The sequence below is a fragment of the Fistularia commersonii genome, unplaced genomic scaffold (assembly GCF_037954325.1).
Source record: "Fistularia commersonii isolate RoL2024-O1a breed Wild unplaced genomic scaffold, RoL_Fcom_v1.0 HiC_scaffold_40, whole genome shotgun sequence".
Taxonomy (NCBI): Eukaryota; Metazoa; Chordata; class Actinopteri; order Syngnathiformes; family Fistulariidae; genus Fistularia; species Fistularia commersonii.
The window spans coordinates 1,434,556-1,457,185 of record NW_028233998.1 but is presented as its reverse complement, the minus strand read 5'-3'; positions in this window follow the sequence as shown (position 1 = coordinate 1,457,185).

The following is a 22,630-nucleotide window of genomic DNA, read 5'->3' as shown; positions in this document are numbered from 1 at the left end:
ATGCAGAATCAAGCCCTTTTTCAACATATTTCAGCACCAGCAAGCTGCTAGAAAGGAATCTTTAGTTATTGACACTCTGTTGCAAAAAAGCTTCAACTCAGTGAGATAAACACTTTTTGACCGTATGGCTATATATTTTCAAAATGTTGCAGGATCACAATGATTTTGACTTATATTATGCAGAATCAAGCCCTTTTCAACATATTTCAGGACCAGCAAGCTGCTAGAAAGGAATCTTTAGTTATTGACACTCTTTATCAAAAAAGCTTCAACTCAGTGAGAGAAACACTTTTTGACCGTATGGCTATATCTTTTCAAAATGTTGCAGGATCACAATGAATTTGACTTATATTATGCAGAATCAAGCCCTTTTCAACGTATTTCAGCACCAGCAAGCTGCTACAAAGGAATCTTTAGTTATTGACACTCTGTTGCAAAAAAGCTTCAACTCAGTGAGATAAACACTTTTTGACCGTATGGCTATATCTTTTCAAAATGTTGCAGGATCACAATGATTTTGACTTATATTATGCAGAATCAAGCCCTTTTCAACATATTTCAGCACCAGCAAGCTGCTAGAAAGGAATCTTTAGTTATTGACACTCTGTTGCAAAAAAGCTTCAACTCAGTGAAATAAACACTTTTTGACCGTATGGCTATATCTTTTCAAAATGTTGCAGGATCACAATGATTTTGGACTTATATTATGCAGAAATCAAGCCCTTTTCAACATATTTCAGCACCAGCAAGCTGCTAGAAAGGAATCTTTAGTTATTGACACTCTTTATCAAAAAAGCTTCAACTCAGTGAGATAAAACACTTATTGACCGTATGGCTATATCTTTTCAAAATGTTGCAGGATCACAATGATTTTGACTTATATTATGCAGAATCAAGCCCTTTTCAACATATTTCAGCACCAGCAAGCTGCTAGAAAGGAATCTTTAGTTATTGACACTCTTTATCAAAAAAGCTTCAACTCAGTGAGATAAACACTTTTTGACCGTATGGCTATATCTTTTCAAAATGTTTGCAGGATCACAATGATTTTGACTTATATTATGCAGAATCAAGCCCTTTTCAACATATTTCAGCACCAGCAAGCTGCTAGAAAGGAATCTTTAGTTATTGACACTCTGTTGCAAAAAAGCTTCAACTCAGTGAGATAAAACACTTTTTTGACCGTATGGCTATATCTTTTCAAAATGTTGCAGGATCACAATGATTTTGACTTATATTATGCAGAATCAAGCCCTTTTCAACATATTTCAGCACCAGCAAGCTGCTAGAAAGGAATCTTTAGTTATTGACACTCTTTATCAAAAAAGCTTCAACTCAGTGAGATAAAACACTTATTGACCGTATGGCTATATCTCTTCAAAATGTTGCAGGATCACAATGATTTTGACTTATATTATGCAGAATCAAGCCCTTTTCAACATATTTCAGCACCAGCAAGCTGCTAGAAAGGAATCTTTAGTTATTGACACTCTGTTGCAAAAAAGCTTCAACTCAGTGAGATAAACACTTTTTGACCGTATGGCTATATCTTTTCAAAATGTTGCAGGATCACAATGATTTTGACTTATATTATGCAGAATCAAGCCCTTTTCAACATATTTCAGCACAAGCAAGCTGCTAGAAAGGAATCTTTAGTTATTGACACTCTGTTGCAAAAAAGCTTCAACTCAGTGAGATAAACACTTTTTGACCGTATGGCTATATCTTTTCAAAAAGATATAGCCATACGGTCAAAAAGTGTTTATCTCACTGAGTTGAAGCTTTTTTGCAACAGAGTGTCAATAACTAAAGATTCCTTTCTAGCAGCTTGCTGGTGCTGAAATATGTTGAAAAGGGCTTGATTCTGCATAATATAAGTCAAAATCATTGTGATCCTGCAACATTTTGAAAAGATATAGCCATACGGTCAAAAAGTGTTTATCTCACTGAGTTGAAGCTTTTTTGCAACAGAGTGTCAATAACTAAAGATTCCTTTCTAGCAGCTTGCTGGTGCTGAAATATGTTGAAAAGGGCTTGATTCTGCATAATATAAGTCAAAATCATTGTGATCCTGCAACATTTTGAAGAGATATAGCCATACGGTCAATAAGTGTTTATCTCACTGAGTTGAAGCTTTTTTGATAAAGAGTGTCAATAACTAAAGATTCCTTTCTAGCAGCTTGCTGGTGCTGAAATATGTTGAAAAGGGCTTGATTCTGCATAATATAAGTCAAAATCATTGTGATCCTGCAACATTTTGAAAAGATATAGCCATACGGTCCAAAAAGTGTTTATCTCACTGAGTTGAAGCTTTTTTGCAACAGAGTGTCAATAACTAAAGATTCCTTTCTAGCAGCTTGCTGGTGCTGAAATATGTTGAAAAGGGCTTGATTCTGCATAATATAAGTCAAAATCATTGTGATCCTGCAACATTTTGAAAAGATATAGCCATACGGTCAAAAAGTGTTTATCTCACTGAGTTGAAGCTTTTTTGATAAAGAGTGTCAAATAACTAAAGATTCCTTTCTAGCAGCTTGCTGGTGCTGAAATATGTTGAAAAAGGGCTTGATTCTGCATAATATAAGTCAAAATCATTGTGATCCTGCAACATTTTGAAAAGATATAGCCATACGGTCAATAAGTGTTTATCTCACTGAGTTGAAGCTTTTTTGATAAAGAGTGTCAATAACTAAAGATTCCTTTCTAGCAGCTTGCTGGTGCTGAAATATGTTGAAAAGGGCTTGATTCTGCATAATATAAGTCAAAATCATTGTGATCCTGCAACATTTTGAAAAGATATAGCCATACGGTCAAAAAGTGTTTATTTCACTGAGTTGAAGCTTTTTTGCAACAGAGTGTCAATAACTAAAGATTCCTTTCTAGCAGCTTGCTGGTGCTGAAATATGTTGAAAAGGGCTTGATTCTGCATAATATAAGTCAAAAATCATTGTGATCCTGCAACATTTTGAAAAGATATAGCCATACGGTCCAAAAAGTGTTTATCTCACTGAGTTGAAGCTTTTTTGCAACAGAGTGTCAATAACTAAAGATTCCTTTGTAGCAGCTTGCTGGTGCTGAAATACGTTGAAAAGGGCTTGATTCTGCATAATATAAGTCAAATTCATTGTGATCCTGCAACATTTTGAAAAGATATAGCCATACGGTCAAAAAGTGTTTCTCTCACTGAGTTGAAGCTTTTTTGATAAAGAGTGTCAATAACTAAAGATTCCTTTCTAGCAGCTTGCTGGTCCTGAAATATGTTGAAAAGGGCTTGATTCTGCATAATATAAGTCAAAATCATTGTGATCCTGCAACATTTTGAAAATATATAGCCATACGGTCAAAAAGTGTTTATCTCACTGAGTTGAAGCTTTTTTGCAACAGAGTGTCAATAACTAAAGATTCCTTTCTAGCAGCTTGCTGGTGCTGAAATATGTTGAAAAAGGGCTTGATTCTGCATAATATAAGTCAAAATCATTGTGATCCTGCAACATTTTGAAAAGATATAGCCATACGGTCAATAAGTGTTTATCTCACTGAGTTGAAGCTTTTTTGATAAAGAGTGTCAATAACTAAAGATTCCTTTCTAGCAGCTTGCTGGTGCTGAAATATGTTGAAAAGGGCTTGATTCTGCATAATATAAGTCAAAATCATTGTGATCCTGCAACATTTTGAAAAGATATAGCCATACGGTCAAAAAGTGTTTATCTCACTGAGTTGAAGGTTTTTTGATAAAGAGTGTCAATAACTAAAGATTCCTTTCTAGCAGCTTGCTGGTGCTGAAATATGTTGAAAAGGGCTTGATTCTGCATAATATAAGTCAAAATCATTGTGATCCTGCAACATTTTGAAAAGATATAGCCATACGGTCAAAAAAGTGTTTATCTCACTGAGTTGAAGCTTTTTTGCAACAGAGTGTCAATAACTAAAGATTCCTTTCTAGCAGCTTGCTGGTGCTGAAATATGTTGAAAAGGGCTTGATTCTGCATAATATAAGTCAAAATCACTGTGATCCTGCAACATTTTGAAAAGATATAGCCATACGGTCGAAAAGTGTTTATCTCACTGAGTTGAAGCTTTTTTGATAAAGAGTGTCAATAACTAAAGATTCCTTTCTAGCAGCTTGCTGGTGCTGAAATATGTTGAAAAGGGGCTTGATTCTGCATAATATAAGTCAAAAATCATTGTGATCCTGCAACATTTTGAAAAGATATAGCCATACGGTCAAAAAGTGTTTATCTCACTGAGTTGAAGCTTTTTTGCAACAGAGTGTCAATAACTAAAGATTCCTTTCTAGCAGCTTGCTGGTGCTGAAATATGTTGAAAAGGGCTTGATTCTGCATAATATAAGTCAAAATCATTGTGATCCTGCAACATTTTGAAAAGATATAGCCATACGGTCAATAAGTGTTTATCTCACTGAGTTGAAGCTTTTTTTGCAACAGAGTGTCAATAACTAAAGATTCCTTTCTAGCAGCTTGCTGGTGCTGAAATATGTTGAAAAGGGCTTGATTCTTCATAATATAAGTCAAAATCATTGTGATCCTGCAAACATTTTGAAAAGATATAGCCATACGGTCAATAAGTGTTTATCTCACTGAGTTGAAGCTTTTTTGATAAAGAGTGTCAATAACTAAAGATTCCTTTTTAGCAGCTTGCTGGTGCTGAAATATGTTGAAAAGGGCTTGATTCTGCATAATATAAGTCAAAATCATTGTGATCCTGCAACATTTTGAAAAGATATAGCCATACGGTCAAAAAGTGTTTCTCTCACTGAGTTGAAGCTTTTTTGATAAAGAGTGTCAATAACTAAAGATTCCTTTCTAGCAGCTTGCTGGTCCTGAAATATGTTGAAAAGGGCTTGATTCTGCATAATATAAGTCAAAATCATTGTGATCCTGCAACATTTTGAAAAGATATAGCCATACGGTCAAAAAGTGTTTATCTCACTGAGTTGAAGCTTTTTTGCAACAGAGTGTGAATAACTAAAGATTCCTTTCTAGCAGCTTGCTGGTGCTGAAATATGTTGAAAAGGGCTTGATTCTTCATAATATAAGTCAAAATTCATTGTGATCCTGCAACATTTTGAAAAGAATATAGCCATACGGTCAAAAAGTGTTTTATCTCACTGAGTTGAAGCTTTTTTGCAACAGAGTGTCAATAAACTAAAGATTCCTTTCTAGCAGCTTGCTGGTGCTGAAATATGTTGAAAAGGGCTTGATTCTGCATAATATAAGTCAAAATCATTGTGATCCTGCAACATTTTGAAAAGATATAGCCATACGGTCAAAAAGTGTTTATCTCACTGAGTTGAAGCTTTTTTGCAACAGAGTGTCAATAACTAAAGATTCCTTTCTAGCAGCTTGCTGGTGCTGAAATATGTTGAAAAGGACTTGATTCTGCATAATATAAGTCAAAATCATTGTGATCCTGCAACATTTTGAAAAGATATAGCCATACGGTCAAAAAGTGTTTATCTCACTGAGTTGAAGCTTTTTTGCAACAGAGTGTGAATAACTAAAGATTCCTTTCTAGCAGCTTGCTGGTGCTGAAATATGTTGAAAAGGGCTTGATTCTGCATAATATAAGTCAAAATCATTGTGATCCTGCAACATTTTGAAAAGATATAGCCATACGGTCAAAAAGTGTTTATCTCACTGAGTTGAAGCTTTTTTGCAACAGAGTGTCAATAACTAAAGATTCCTTTCTAGCAGCTTGCTGGTGCTGAAATATGTTGAAAAAGGGCTTGATTCTGCATAATATAAGTCAAAATCATTGTGATCCTGCAACATTTTGAAAAGATATAGCCCATACGGTCAAAAAGTGTTTATCTCACTGAGTTTGAAGCTTTTTTGCAACAGAGTGTCAATAACTAAAGATTCCTTTTCTAGCAGCTTGCTGGTGCTGAAATATGTTGAAAAGGGCTTGATTCTGCATAATATAAGTCAAAATCATTGTGATCCTGCAACATTTTGAAGAGATATAGCCATACGGTCAAAAAGTGTTTATCTCACTGAGTTGAAGCTTTTTTGATAAAGAGTGTCAATAACTAAAGATTCCTTTCTAGCAGCTTGCTGGTGCTGAAATATGTTGAAAAGGGCTTGATTCTGCATAATATAAGTCAAAATCATTGTGATCCTGCAACATTTTGAAAAGATATAGCCATACGGTCAAAAAGTGTTTATCTCACTGAGTTGAAGCTTTTTTGCAACAGAGTGTCAATAACTAAAGATTCCTTTCTAGCAGCTTGCTGGTGCTGAAATATGTTGAAAAGGGCTTGATTCAGCATAATATAAGTCAAAATCATTGTGATCCTGCAAACATTTTGAAAAGATATAGCCATACGGTCAATAAGTGTTTATCTCACTGAGTTGAAGCTTTTTTGATAAAGAGTGTCAATAACTAAAGATTCCTTTCTAGCAGCTTGCTGGTGCTGAAATATGTTGAAAAGGGCTTGATTCTGCATAATATAAGTCAAAATCATTGTGATCCTGCAACATTTTGAAAAGATATAGCCATACGGTCAAAAAGTGTTTATCTCACTGAGTTGAAGCTTTTTTGCAACAGAGTGTCAATAACTAAAGATTCCTTTCTAGCAGCTTGCTGGTGCTGAAATATGTTGAAAAGGGCTTGATTCTGCATAATATAAGTCAAAATCATTGTGATCCTGCAACATTTTGAAAAGATATAGCCATACGGTCAAAAAGTGTTTATCTCACTGAGTTGAAGCTTTTTTGCAACAGAGTGTCAATAACTAAAGATTCCTTTCTAGCAGCTTGCTGGTGCTGAAATATGTTGAAAAGGGCTTGATTCAGCATAATATAAGTCAAAATCATTGTGATCCTGCAACATTTTGAAAAGATATAGCCATACGGTCAAAAAAGTGTTTATCTCACTGAGTTGAAGCTTTTTTGCAACAGAGCGTCAATAACTAAAGATTCCTTTCTAGCAGCTTGCTGGTGCTGAAATATGTTGAAAAGGGCTTGATTCTGCATAATATAAGTCAAAATCATTGTGATCCTGCAACATTTTGAAAAGATATAGCCATACGGTCAAAAAGTGTTTATCTCACTGAGTTGAAGCTTTTTTGATAAAGAGTGTCAATAACTAAAGATTCCTTTCTAGCAGCTTGCTGGTGCTGAAATATGTTGAAAAGGGCTTGATTCTGCATAATATAAGTCAAAATCATTGTGATCCTGCAACATTTTGAAAAGATATAGCCATACGGTCAAAAAGTGTTTATCTCACTGAGTTGAAGCTTTTTTGATAAAGAGTGTCAATAACTAAAGATTCCTTTCTAAGCAGCTTGCTGGTGCTGAAATATGTTGAAAAGGGCTTGATTCTGCATAATATAAGTCAAAATCATTGTGATCCTGCAACATTTTGAAAAGATATAGCCATACGGTCAAAAAGTGTTTATATCTCACTGAGTTGAAAGCATTTTTGCAACAGAGTGTCAATAACTAAAGATTCCTTTATAGCAGCTTGCTGGTGCTGAAATATGTTGAAAAGGGCTTGATTCTGCATAATATAAGTCAAAATCATTGTGATCCTGCAACATTTTGAAAAGATATAGCCATACGGTCAATAAGTGTTTATCTCACTGAGTTGAAGCTTTTTTGCAACAGAGTGTCAATAACTAAAGATTCCTTTCTAGCAGCTTGCTGGTGCTGAAATATGTTGAAAAAGGGCTTGATTCTGCATAATATAAGTCAAAATCATTGTGATCCTGCAACATTTTGAAAAGATATAGCCATACGGTCAAAAAGTGTTTATCTCACTGAGTTGAAGCTTTTTTGCAAACAGAGTGTCAATAACTAAAGATTCCTTTCTAGCAGCTTGCTGGTGCTGAAATATGTTGAAAAGGGCTTGATTCTGCATAATATAAGTCAAAATCATTGTGATCCTGCAACATTTTGAAAAGATATAGCCATACGGTCAAAAAGTGTTTTATCTCACTGAGTTGAAGCTTTTTTGCAAACAGAGTGTCAATAACTAAAGATTCCTTTCTAGCAGCTTGCTGGTGCTGAAATATGTTGAAAAGGGCTTGATTCTGCATAATATAAGTCAAAATCATTGTGATCCTGCAACATTTTGAAGAGATATAGCCATACGGTCAATAAGTGTTTATCTCACTGAGTTGAAGCTTTTTTGATAAAGAGTGTCAATAACTAAAGATTCCTTTCTAGCAGCTTGCTGGTGCTGAAATATGTTGAAAAGGGCTTGATTCTGCATAATATAAGTCAAAATCATTGTGATCCTGCAACATTTTGAAAAGATATAGCCATACGGTCAAAAAGTGTTTATCTCACTGAGTTGAAGCTTTTTTGCAACAGAGTGTCAATAACTAAAGATTCCTTTCTAGCAGCTTGCTGGTGCTGAAATATGTTGAAAAGGGCTTGATTCTGCATAATATAAGTCAAAATCATTGTGATCCTGCAACATTTTGAAAAGATATAGCCATACGGTCAAAAAGTGTTTATCTCACTGAGTTGAAGCTTTTTTGATAAAGAGTGTCAATAACTAAAGATTCCTTTCTAGCAGCTTGCTGGTGCTGAAATATGTTGAAAAGGGCTTGATTCTGCATAATATAAGTCAAAATCATTGTGATCCTGCAACATTTTGAAAAGATATAGCCATACGGTCAATAAGTGTTTATCTCACTGAGTTGAAGCTTTTTTGATAAAGAGTGTCAATAACTAAAGATTCCTTTCTAGCAGCTTGCTGGTGCTGAAATATGTTGAAAAGGGCTTGATTCTGCATAATATAAGTCAAAATCATTGTGATCCTGCAACATTTTGAAAAGATATAGCCATACGGTCAAAAAGTGTTTATTTCACTGAGTTGAAGCTTTTTTGCAACAGAGTGTCAATAACTAAAGATTCCTTTCTAGCAGCTTGCTGGTGCTGAAATATGTTGAAAAGGGCTTGATTCTGCATAATATAAGTCAAAATCATTGTGATCCTGCAACATTTTGAAAAGATATAGCCATACGGTCAAAAAGTGTTTATCTCACTGAGTTGAAGCTTTTTTGCAACAGAGTGTCAATAACTAAAGATTCCTTTGTAGCAGCTTGCTGGTGCTGAAATACGTTGAAAAGGGCTTGATTCTGCATAATATAAGTCAAATTCATTGTGATCCTGCAACATTTTGAAAAGATATAGCCATACGGTCAAAAAGTGTTTCTCTCACTGAGTTGAAGCTTTTTTGATAAAGAGTGTCAATAACTAAAGATTCCTTTCTAGCAGCTTGCTGATCCTGAAATATGTTGAAAAGGGCTTGATTCTGCATAATATAAGTCAAAATCATTGTGATCCTGCAACATTTTGAAAATATATAGCCATACGGTCAAAAAGTGTTTATCTCACTGAGTTGAAGCTTTTTTGCAACAGAGTGTCAATAACTAAAGATTCCTTTCTAGCAGCTTGCTGGTGCTGAAATATGTTGAAAAGGGCTTGATTCTGCATAATATAAGTCAAAATCATTGTGATCCTGCAACATTTTGAAAAGATATAGCCATACGGTCAATAAGTGTTTATCTCACTGAGTTGAAGCTTTTTTGATAAAGAGTGTCAATAACTAAAGATTCCTTTCTAGCAGCTTGCTGGTGCTGAAATATGTTGAAAAGGGCTTGATTCTGCATAATATAAGTCAAAATCATTGTGATCCTGCAACATTTTGAAAAGATATAGCCATACGGTCAAAAAGTGTTTATCTCACTGAGTTGAAGGTTTTTTGATAAAGAGTGTCAATAACTAAAGATTCCTTTCTAGCAGCTTGCTGGTGCTGAAATATGTTGAAAAGGGCTTGATTCTGCATAATATAAGTCAAAATCATTGTGATCCTGCAACATTTTGAAAAGATATAGCCATACGGTCAAAAAGTGTTTATCTCACTGAGTTGAAGCTTTTTTGCAACAGAGCGTCAATAACTAAAGATTCCTTTCTAGCAGCTTGCTGGTGCTGAAATATGTTGAAAAGGGCTTGATTCTGCATAATATAAGTCAAAATCATTGTGATCCTGCAACATTTTGAAAAGATATAGCCATACGGTCAAAAAGTGTTTATCTCACTGAGTTGAAGCTTTTTTGCAACAGAGTGTCAATAACTAAAGATTCCTTTCTAGCAGCTTGCTGGTGCTGAAATATGTTGAAAAGGGCTTGATTCTGCATAATATAAGTCAAAATCACTGTGATCCTGCAACATTTTGAAAAGATATAGCCATACGGTCGAAAAGTGTTTATCTCACTGAGTTGAAGCTTTTTTGATAAAGAGTGTCAATAACTAAAGATTCCTTTCTAGCAGCTTGCTGGTGCTGAAATATGTTGAAAAGGGCTTGATTCTGCATAATATAAGTCAAAATCATTGTGATCCTGCAACATTTTGAAAAGATATAGCCATACGGTCAAAAAGTGTTTATCTCACTGAGTTGAAGCTTTTTTGCAACAGAGTGTCAATAACTAAAGATTCCTTTCTAGCAGCTTGCTGGTGCTGAAATATGTTGAAAAGGGCTTGATTCTGCATAATATAAGTCAAAATCATTGTGATCCTGCAACATTTTGAAAAGATATAGCCATACGGTCAATAAGTGTTTATCTCACTGAGTTGAAGCTTTTTTGCAACAGAGTGTCAATAACTAAAGATTCCTTTCTAGCAGCTTGCTGGTGCTGAAATATGTTGAAAAGGGCTTGATTCTTCATAATATAAGTCAAAATCATTGTGATCCTGCAACATTTTGAAAAGATATAGCCATACGGTCAATAAGTGTTTATCTCACTGAGTTGAAGCTTTTTTGATAAAGAGTGTCAATAACTAAAGATTCCTTTTTAGCAGCTTGCTGGTGCTGAAATATGTTGAAAAGGGCTTGATTCTGCATAATATAAGTCAAAATCATTGTGATCCTGCAACATTTTGAAAAGATATAGCCATACGGTCAAAAAGTGTTTATCTCACTGAGTTGAAGCTTTTTTGCAACAGAGTGTCAATAACTAAAGATTCCTTTCTAGCAGCTTGCTGGTGCTGAAATATGTTGAAAAGGGCTTGATTCTGCATAATATAAGTCAAAATCATTGTGATCCTGCAACATTTTGAAAAGATATAGCCATACGGTCAAAAAGTGTTTATCTCACTGAGTTGAAGCTTTTTTGCAACAGAGTGTCAATAACTAAAGATTCCTTTCTAGCAGCTTGCTGGTGCTGAAATATGTTGAAAAGGGCTTGATTCTGCATAATATAAGTCAAAATCATTGTGATCCTGCAACATTTTGAAAAGATATAGCCATACGGTCAAAAAGTGTTTATCTCACTGAGTTGAAGCTTTTTTGCAACAGAGTGTCAATAACTAAAGATTCCTTTCTAGCAGCTTGCTGGTGCTGAAATATGTTGAAAAGGGCTTGATTCTGCATAATATAAGTCAAAATCATTGTGATCCTGCAACATTTTGAAAAGATATAGCCATACGGTCAAAAAGTGTTTATCTCACTGAGTTGAAGCTTTTTTGCAACAGAGTGTCAATAACTAAAGATTCCTTTCTAGCAGCTTGCTGGTGCTGAAATATGTTGAAAAGGACTTGATTCTGCATAATATAAGTCAAAATCATTGTGATCCTGCAACATTTTGAAAAGATATAGCCATACGGTCAAAAAGTGTTTATCTCACTGAGTTGAAGCTTTTTTGCAACAGAGTGTGAATAACTAAAGATTCCTTTCTAGCAGCTTGCTGGTGCTGAAATATGTTGAAAAGGGCTTGATTCTGCATAATATAAGTCAAAATCATTGTGATCCTGCAACATTTTGAAAAGATATAGCCATACGGTCAAAAAGTGTTTATCTCACTGAGTTGAAGCTTTTTTGCAACAGAGTGTCAATAACTAAAGATTCCTTTCTAGCAGCTTGCTGGTGCTGAAATATGTTGAAAAGGGCTTGATTCTGCATAATATAAGTCAAAATCATTGTGATCCTGCAACATTTTGAAAAGATATAGCCATACGGTCAAAAAGTGTTTATCTCACTGAGTTGAAGCTTTTTTGCAACAGAGTGTCAATAACTAAAGATTCCTTTCTAGCAGCTTGCTGGTGCTGAAATATGTTGAAAAGGGCTTGATTCTGCATAATATAAGTCAAAATCATTGTGATCCTGCAACATTTTGAAGAGATATAGCCATACGGTCAAAAAGTGTTTATCTCACTGAGTTGAAGCTTTTTTGATAAAGAGTGTCAATAACTAAAGATTCCTTTCTAGCAGCTTGCTGGTGCTGAAATATGTTGAAAAGGGCTTGATTCTGCATAATATAAGTCAAAATCATTGTGATCCTGCAACATTTTGAAAAGATATAGCCATACGGTCAAAAAGTGTTTATCTCACTGAGTTGAAGCTTTTTTGCAACAGAGTGTCAATAACTAAAGATTCCTTTCTAGCAGCTTGCTGGTGCTGAAATATGTTGAAAAGGGCTTGATTCAGCATAATATAAGTCAAAATCATTGTGATCCTGCAACATTTTGAAAAGATATAGCCATACGGTCAATAAGTGTTTATCTCACTGAGTTGAAGCTTTTTTGCAACAGAGTGTCAATAACTAAAGATTCCTTTCTAGCAGCTTGCTGGTGCTGAAATATGTTGAAAAGGGCTTGATTCTGCATAATATAAGTCAAAATCATTGTGATCCTGCAACATTTTGAAAAGATATAGCCATACGGTCAAAAAGTGTTTATCTCACTGAGTTGAAGCTTTTTTGCAACAGAGTGTCAATAACTAAAGATTCCTTTCTAGCAGCTTGCTGGTGCTGAAATATGTTGAAAAGGGCTTGATTCTGCATAATATAAGTCAAAATCATTGTGATCCTGCAACATTTTGAAAAGATATAGCCATACGGTCAAAAAGTGTTTATCTCACTGAGTTGAAGCTTTTTTGCAACAGAGTGTCAATAACTAAAGATTCCTTTCTAGCAGCTTGCTGGTGCTGAAATATGTTGAAAAGGGCTTGATTCTGCATAATATAAGTCAAATTCATTGTGATCCTGCAACATTTTGAAAAGATATAGCCATACGGTCAAAAAGTGTTTATCTCACAGAGTTGAAGCTTTTTTGATAAAGAGTGTCAATAACTAAAGATTCCTTTCTAGCAGCTTGCTGGTCCTGAAATATGTTGAAAAGGGCTTGATTCTGCATAATATAAGTCAAAATCATTGTGATCCTGCAACATTTTGAAAAGATATAGCCATACGGTCAAAAAGTGTTTATCTCACTGAGTTGAAGCTTTTTTGATAAAGAGTGTCAATAACTAAAGATTCCTTTCTAGCAGCTTGCTGGTGCTGAAATATGTTGAAAAGGGCTTGATTCTGCATAATATAAGTCAAAATCATTGTGATCCTGCAACATTTTGAAAAGATATAGCCATACGGTCAATAAGTGTTTATCTCACTGAGTTGAAGCTTTTTTGATAAAGAGTGTCAATAACTAAAGATTCCTTTCTAGCAGCTTGCTGGTGCTGAAATATGTTGAAAAGGGCTCGATTCTGCATAATATAAGTCAAAATCATTGTGATCCTGCAACATTTTGAAAAGATATAGCCATACGGTCAAAAAGTGTTTATCTCACTGAGTTGAAGCTTTTTTGCAACAGAGTGTCAATAACTAAAGATTCCTTTCTAGCAGCTTGCTGGTGCTGAAATATGTTGAAAAGGGCTTGATTCTGCATAATATAAGTCAAAATCATTGTGATCCTGCAACATTTTGAAAAGATATAGCCATACGGTCAAAAAGTGTTTATCTCACTGAGTTGAAGCTTTTTTGCAACAGAGTGTCAATAACTAAAGATTCCTTTCTAGCAGCTTGCTGGTGCTGAAATATGTTGAAAAGGGCTTGATTCTGCATAATATAAGTCAAAATCATTGTGATCCTGCAACATTTTGAAAAGATATAGCCATACGGTCAAAAAGTGTTTATCTCACTGAGTTGAAGCTTTTTTGCAACAGAGTGTCAATAACTAAAGATTCCTTTCTAGCAGCTTGCTGGTGCTGAAATATGTTGAAAAGGACTTGATTCTGCATAATATAAGTCAAAATCATTGTGATCCTGCAACATTTTGAAAAGATATAGCCATACGGTCAAAAAGTGTTTATCTCACTGAGTTGAAGCTTTTTTGCAACAGAGTGTGAATAACTAAAGATTCCTTTCTAGCAGCTTGCTGGTGCTGAAATATGTTGAAAAGGGCTTGATTCTGCATAATATAAGTCAAAATCATTGTGATCCTGCAACATTTTGAAAAGATATAGCCATACGGTCAAAAAGTGTTTATCTCACTGAGTTGAAGCTTTTTTGCAACAGAGTGTCAATAACTAAAGATTCCTTTCTAGCAGCTTGCTGGTGCTGAAATATGTTGAAAAGGGCTTGATTCTGCATAATATAAGTCAAAATCATTGTGATCCTGCAACATTTTGAAAAGATATAGCCATACGGTCAAAAAGTGTTTATCTCACTGAGTTGAAGCTTTTTTGCAACAGAGTGTCAATAACTAAAGATTCCTTTCTAGCAGCTTGCTGGTGCTGAAATATGTTGAAAAGGGCTTGATTCTGCATAATATAAGTCAAAATCATTGTGATCCTGCAACATTTTGAAGAGATATAGCCATACGGTCAAAAAGTGTTTATCTCACTGAGTTGAAGCTTTTTTGATAAAGAGTGTCAATAACTAAAGATTCCTTTCTAGCAGCTTGCTGGTGCTGAAATATGTTGAAAAGGGCTTGATTCTGCATAATATAAGTCAAAATCATTGTGATCCTGCAACATTTTGAAAAGATATAGCCATACGGTCAAAAAGTGTTTATCTCACTGAGTTGAAGCTTTTTTGCAACAGAGTGTCAATAACTAAAGATTCCTTTCTAGCAGCTTGCTGGTGCTGAAATATGTTGAAAAGGGCTTGATTCAGCATAATATAAGTCAAAATCATTGTGATCCTGCAACATTTTGAAAAGATATAGCCATACGGTCAATAAGTGTTTATCTCACTGAGTTGAAGCTTTTTTGATAAAGAGTGTCAATAACTAAAGATTCCTTTCTAGCAGCTTGCTGGTGCTGAAATATGTTGAAAAGGGCTTGATTCTGCATAATATAAGTCAAAATCATTGTGATCCTGCAACATTTTGAAAAGATATAGCCATACGGTCAAAAAGTGTTTATCTCACTGAGTTGAAGCTTTTTTGCAACAGAGTGTCAATAACTAAAGATTCCTTTTTAGCAGCTTGCTGGTGCTGAAATATGTTGAAAAGGGCTTGATTCTGCATAATATAAGTCAAAATCATTGTGATCCTGCAACATTTTGAAAAGATATAGCCATACGGTCAAAAAGTGTTTATCTCACTGAGTTGAAGCTTTTTTGCAACAGAGTGTCAATAACTAAAGATTCCTTTCTAGCAGCTTGCTGGTGCTGAAATATGTTGAAAAGGGCTTGATTCTGCATAATATAAGTCAAATTCATTGTGATCCTGCAACATTTTGAAAAGATATAGCCATACGGTCAAAAAGTGTTTATCTCACAGAGTTGAAGCTTTTTTGATAAAGAGTGTCAATAACTAAAGATTCCTTTCTAGCAGCTTGCTGGTCCTGAAATATGTTGAAAAGGGCTTGATTCTGCATAATATAAGTCAAAATCATTGTGATCCTGCAACATTTTGAAAAGATATAGCCATACGGTCAAAAAGTGTTTCTCTCACTGAGTTGAAGCTTTTTTGATAAAGAGTGTCAATAACTAAAGATTCCTTTCTAGCAGCTTGCTGGTGCTGAAATATGTTGAAAAGGGCTTGATTCTGCATAATATAAGTCAAAATCATTGTGATCCTGCAACATTTTGAAAAGATATAGCCATACGGTCAAAAAGTGTTTATCTCACTGAGTTGAAGCTTTTTTGCAACAGAGTGTCAATAACTAAAGATTCCTTTCTAGCAGCTTGCTGGTGCTGAAATATGTTGAAAAGGGCTTGATTCTGCATAATATAAGTCAAAATCATTGTGATCCTGCAACATTTTGAAAAGATATAGCCATACGGTCAATAAGTGTTTATCTCACTGAGTTGAAGCTTTTTTGATAAAGAGTGTCAATAACTAAAGATTCCTTTCTAGCAGCTTGCTGGTGCTGAAATATGTTGAAAAGGGCTTGATTCTGCATAATATAAGTCAAAATCATTGTGATCCTGCAACATTTTGAAAAGATATAGCCATACGGTCAAAAAGTGTTTATCTCACTGAGTTGAAGCTTTTTTGCAACAGAGTGTCAATAACTAAAGATTCCTTTCTAGCAGCTTGCTGGTGCTGAAATATGTTGAAAAGGGCTTGATTCTGCATAATATAAGTCAAAATCATTGTGATCCTGCAACATTTTGAAAAGATATAGCCATACGGTCAATAAGTGTTTATCTCACTGAGTTGAAGCTTTTTTGCAACAGAGTGTCAATAACTAAAGATTCCTTTCTAGCAGCTTGCTGGTGCTGAAATATGTTGAAAAGGGCTTGATTCTGCATAATATAAGTCAAAATCATTGTGATCCTGCAACATTTTGAAAAGATATAGCCATACGGTCAAAAAGTGTTTATCTCACTGAGTTGAAGCTTTTTTGCAACAGAGTGTCAATAACTAAAGATTCCTTTCTAGCAGCTTGCTGGTGCTGAAATATGTTGAAAAGGGCTTGATTCTGCATAATATAAGTCAAAATCATTGTGATCCTGCAACATTTTGAAAAGATATAGCCATACGGTCAATAAGTGTTTATCTCACTGAGTTGAAGCTTTTTTGATAAAGAGTGTCAATAACTAAAGATTCCTTTCTAGCAGCTTGCTGGTGCTGAAATATGTTGAAAAGGGCTTGATTCTGCATAATATAAGTCAAAATCATTGTGATCCTGCAACATTTTGAAAAGATATAGCCATACGGTCAAAAAGTGTTTATCTCACTGAGTTGAAGCTTTTTTGCAACAGAGTGTCAATAACTAAAGATTCCTTTCTAGCAGCTTGCTGGTGCTGAAATATGTTGAAAAGGGCTTGATTCTGCATAATATAAGTCAAAATCATTGTGATCCTGCAACATTTTGAAAAGATATAGCCATACGGTCAATAAGTGTTTATCTCACTGAGTTGAAGCTTTTTTGATAAAGAGTGTCAATAACTAAAGATTCCTTTCTAGCAGCTTGCTGGTGCTGAAATATGTTGAAAAGGGCTTGATTCTGCATAATATAAGTCAAAATCATTGTGATCCTGCAACATTTTGAAAAGATATAGCCATACGGTCAAAAAGTGTTTATCTCACTGAGTTGAAGCTTTTTTGCAACAGAGTGTCAATAACTAAAGATTCCTTTCTAGCAGCTTGCTGGTGCTGAAATATGTTGAAAAGGGCTTGATTCTGCATAATATAAGTCAAAATCATTGTGATCCTGCAACATTTTGAAAAGATATAGCCATACGGTCAATAAGTGTTTATCTCACTGAGTTGAAGCTTTTTTGATAAAGAGTGTCAATAACTAAAGATTCCTTTCTAGCAGCTTGCTGGTGCTGAAATATGTTGAAAAGGGCTTGATTCTGCATAATATAAGTCAAAATCATTGTGATCCTGCAACATTTTGAAAAGATATAGCCATACGGTCAAAAAGTGTTTATCTCACTGAGTTGAAGCTTTTTTGATAAAGAGTGTCAATAACTAAAGATTCCTTTCTAGCAGCTTGCTGGTGCTGAAATATGTTGAAAAGGGCTCGATTCTGCATAATATAAGTCAAAATCATTGTGATCCTGCAACATTTTGAAAAGATATAGCCATACGGTCAAAAAGTGTTTATCTCACTGAGTTGAAGCTTTTTTGCAACAGAGTGTCAATAACTAAAGATTCCTTTCTAGCAGCTTGCTGGTGCTGAAATATGTTGAAAAGGGCTTGATTCTGCATAATATAAGTCAAAATCATTGTGATCCTGCAACATTTTGAAAAGATATAGCCATACGGTCAAAAAGTGTTTATCTCACTGAGTTGAAGCTTTTTTGCAACAGAGTGTCAATAACTAAAGATTCCTTTCTAGCAGCTTGCTGGTGCTGAAATATGTTGAAAAGGGCTTGATTCTGCATAATATAAGTCAAAATCATTGTGATCCTGCAACATTTTGAAAAGATATAGCCATACGGTCAATAAGTGTTTATCTCACTGAGTTGAAGCTTTTTTGATAAAGAGTGTCAATAACTAAAGATTCCTTTCTAGCAGCTTGCTGGTGCTGAAATATGTTGAAAAGGGCTTGATTCTGCATAATATAAGTCAAAATCATTGTGATCCTGCAACATTTTGAAAAGATATAGCCATACGGTCAATAAGTGTTTATCTCACTGAGTTGAAGCTTTTTTGATAAAGAGTGTCAATAACTAAAGATTCCTTTCTAGCAGCTTGCTGGTGCTGAAATATGTTGAAAAGGGCTTGATTCTGCATAATATAAGTCAAAATCATTGTGATCCTGCAACATTTTGAAAAGATATAGCCATACGGTCAAAAAGTGTTTATCTCACTGAGTTGAAGCTTTTTTGATAAAGAGTGTCAATAACTAAAGATTCCTTTCTAGCAGCTTGCTGTAGCTGAAATATGTTGAAAAGGGCTTGATTCTGCATAATATAAGTCAAAATCATTGTGATCCTGCAACATTTTGATAAGATATAGCCATACGGTCAAAAAGTGTTTATCTCACTGATTTGAAGCTTTTTTGATAAAGATTGTCAATAACTAAAGATTCCTTTCTAGCAGCTTGCTGGTGCTGAAATATGTTGAAAAGGGCTCGATTCTGCATAATATAAGTCAAAATCATTGTGATCCTGCAACATTTTGAAAAGATATAGCCATACGGTCAAAAAGTGTTTATCTCACTGAGTTGAAGCTTTTTTGCAACAGAGTGTCAATAACTAAAGATTCCTTTCTAGCAGCTTGCTGGTGCTGAAATATGTTGAAAAGGGCTTGATTCTGCATAATATAAGTCAAAATCATTGTGATCCTGCAACATTTTGAAAAGATATAGCCATACGGTCAAAAAGTGTTTATCTCACTGAGTTGAAGCTTTTTTGCAACAGAGTGTCAATAACTAAAGATTCCTTTCTAGCAGCTTGCTGGTGCTGAAATATGTTGAAAAGGGCTTGATTCTGCATAATATAAGTCAAAATCATTGTGATCCTGCAACATTTTGAAAAGATATAGCCATACGGTCAATAAGTGTTTATCTCACTGAGTTGAAGCTTTTTTGATAAAGAGTGTCAATAACTAAAGATTCCTTTCTAGCAGCTTGCTGGTGCTGAAATATGTTGAAAAGGGCTTGATTCTGCATAATATAAGTCAAAATCATTGTGATCCTGCAACATTTTGAAAAGATATAGCCATACGGTCAATAAGTGTTTATCTCACTGAGTTGAAGCTTTTTTGATAAAGAGTGTCAATAACTAAAGATTCCTTTCTAGCAGCTTGCTGGTGCTGAAATATGTTGAAAAGGGCTTGATTCTGCATAATATAAGTCAAAATCATTGTGATCCTGCAACATTTTAAAAAGATATAGCCATATGGTCAAAAAGTGTTTATCTCACTGAGTTTAAGCTTTTTTGATAAAGAGTGTCAATAACTAAAGATTCCTTTCTAGCAGCTTGCTGGTGCTGAAATATGTTGAAAAGGGCTTGATTCTGCATAATATAAGTCAAAATCATTGTGATCCTGCAACATTTTAAAAAGATATAGCCATATGGTCAAAAAGTGTTTATCTCACTGAGTTGAAGCTTTTTTGCAACAGAGTGTCAATAACTAAAGATTCCTTTCTAGCAGCTTGCTGGTGCTGAAATATATTGAAAAGGGCTTGATTCTGCATATTATAAGTCAAAATCATTGTGATCCTGCAACATTTTGAAAAGATATAGCCATACGGTCAAAAAGTGTTTATCTCACTGAGTTGAAGCTTTTTTGATAAAGAGTGTCAATAACTAAAGATTCCTTTCTAGCAGCTTGCTGGTGCTGAAATATGTTGAAAAGGGCTTGATTCTGCATAATATAAGTCAAAGTCATTGTGATCCTGCAATATTGTGAAAAGATATAGCCATACGGTCAAAAAGTGTTTATCTCACTGAGTTGAAGCTTTTTTGATAAAGAGTGTCAATAACTAAAGATTCCTTTCTAGCAGCTTGCCGGTGCTGAAATATGTTGAAAAGGGCTTGATTCTGCATAATATAAGTCAAAATCATTGTGATCCTGCAACATTTTGAAAAGATATAGCCATACGGTCAAAAAGTGTTTATCTCACTGAGTTGAAGCTTTTTTGATAAAGAGTGTCAATAACTAAAGATTCCTTTCTAGCAGCTTGCTGGTGCTGAAATATGTTGAAAAGGGCTTGATTCTGCATAATATAAGTCAAAATCATTGTGATCCTGCAACATTTTAAAAAGATATAGCCATATGGTCAAAAAGTGTTTATCTCACTGAGTTGAAGCTTTTTTGCAACAGAGTGTCAATAACTAAAGATTCCTTTCTAGCAGCTTGCTGGTGCTGAAATATGTTGAAAAGGGCTTGATTCTGCATAATATAAGTCAAAATCATTGTGATCCTGCAACATTTTGAAAAGCTATAGCCATACGGTCAAAAAGTGTTTATCTCACTGAGTTGAAGCTTTTTTGCAACAGAGTGTCAATAACTAAAGATTCCTTTCTAGCAGCTTGCTGGTGCTGAAATATGTTGAAAAGGGCTTGATTCTGCATATTATAAGTCAAAATCATTGTGATCCTGCAACATTTTGAAAAGATATAGCCATACGGTCAAAAAGTGTTTATCTCACTGAGTTGAAGCTTTTTTGCAACAGAGTGTCAATAACTAAAGATTCCTTTCTAGCAGCTTGCTGGTGCTGAAATATGTTGAAAAGGGCTTGATTCTGCATAATATAAGTCAAAATCATTGTGATCCTGCAACATTTTGAAAAGCTATAGCCATACGGTCAAAAAGTGTTTATCTCACTGAGTTGAAGCTTTTTTGATAAAGAGTGTCAATAACTAAAGATTCCTTTCTAGCAGCTTGCTGGTGCTGAAATATGTTGAAAAGGGCTTGATTCTGCATAATATAAGTCAAAATCATTGTGATCCTGCAACATTTTAAAAAGATATAGCCATATGGTCAAAAAGTGTTTATCTCACTGAGTTTAAGCTTTTTTGATAAAGAGTGTCAATAACTAAAGATTCCTTTCTAGCAGCTTGCTGGTGCTGAAATATGTTGAAAAGGGCTTGATTCTGCATAATATAAGTCAAAATCATTGTGATCCTGCAACATTTTAAAAAGATATAGCCATATGGTCAAAAAGTGTTTATCTCACTGAGTTGAAGCTTTTTTGCAACAGAGTGTCAATAACTAAAGATTCCTTTCTAGCAGCTTGCTGGTGCTGAAATATGTTGAAAAGGGCTTGATTCTGCATATTATAAGTCAAAATCATTGTGATCCTGCAACATTTTGAAAAGATATAGCCATACGGTCAAAAAGTGTTTATCTCACTGAGTTGAAGCTTTTTTGCAACAGAGTGTCAATAACTAAAGATTCCTTTCTAGCAGCTTGCTGGTGCTGAAATATGTTGAAAAGGGCTTGATTCTGCATAATATAAGTCAAAATCATTGTGATCCTGCAACATTTTGAAAAGCTATAGCCATACGGTCATAAAGTGTTTATCTCACTGAGTTGAAGCTTTTTTGATAAAGAGTGTCAATAACTAAAGATTCCTTTCTAGCAGCTTGCTGGTGCTGAAATATGTTGAAAAGGGCTTGATTCTGCATAATATAAGTCAAAATCATTGTGATCCTGCAACATTTTGAAAACATATAGCCATACGGTCAAAAAGTGTTTATCTCACTGAGTTGAAGCTTTTTTGCAACAGAGTGTCAATAACTAAAGATTCCTTTCTAGCAGCTTGCTGGTGCTGAAATATGTTGAAAAGGGCTTGATTCTGCATATTATAAGTCAAAATCATTGTGATCCTGCAACATTTTAAAAAGATATAGTCATATGGTCAAAAAGTGTTTATCTCACTGAGTTGAAGCTTTTTTGCAACAGAGTGTCAATAACTAAAGATTCCTTTCTAGCAGCTTGCTGGTGCTGAAATATGTTGAAAAGGGCTTGATTCTGCATATTATAAGTCAAAATCATTGTGATCCAGCAACATTTTGAAAAGCTATAGCCATACGGTCAAAAAGTGTTTATCTCACTGAGTTGAAGCTTTTTTGATAAAGAGTGTCAATAACTAAAGATTCCTTTCTAGCAGCTTGCTGGTGCTGAAATATGTTGAAAAGGGCTTGATTCTGCATAATATAAGTCAAAATCATTGTGATCCTGCAACATTTTAAAAAGATATAGCCATATGGTCAAAAAGTGTTTATCTCACTGAGTTGAAGCTTTTTTGCAACAGAGTGTCAATAACTAAAGATTCCTTTCTAGCAGCTTGCTGGTGCTGAAATATGTTGAAAAGGGCTTGATTCTGCATATTATAAGTCAAAATCATTGTGATCCTGCAACATTTTGAAAAGCTATAGCCATACGGTTAAAAAGTGTTTATCTCACTGAGTTGAAGCTTTATTGATAAAGAGTGTCAATAACTAAAGATTCCTTTCTAGCAGCTTGCT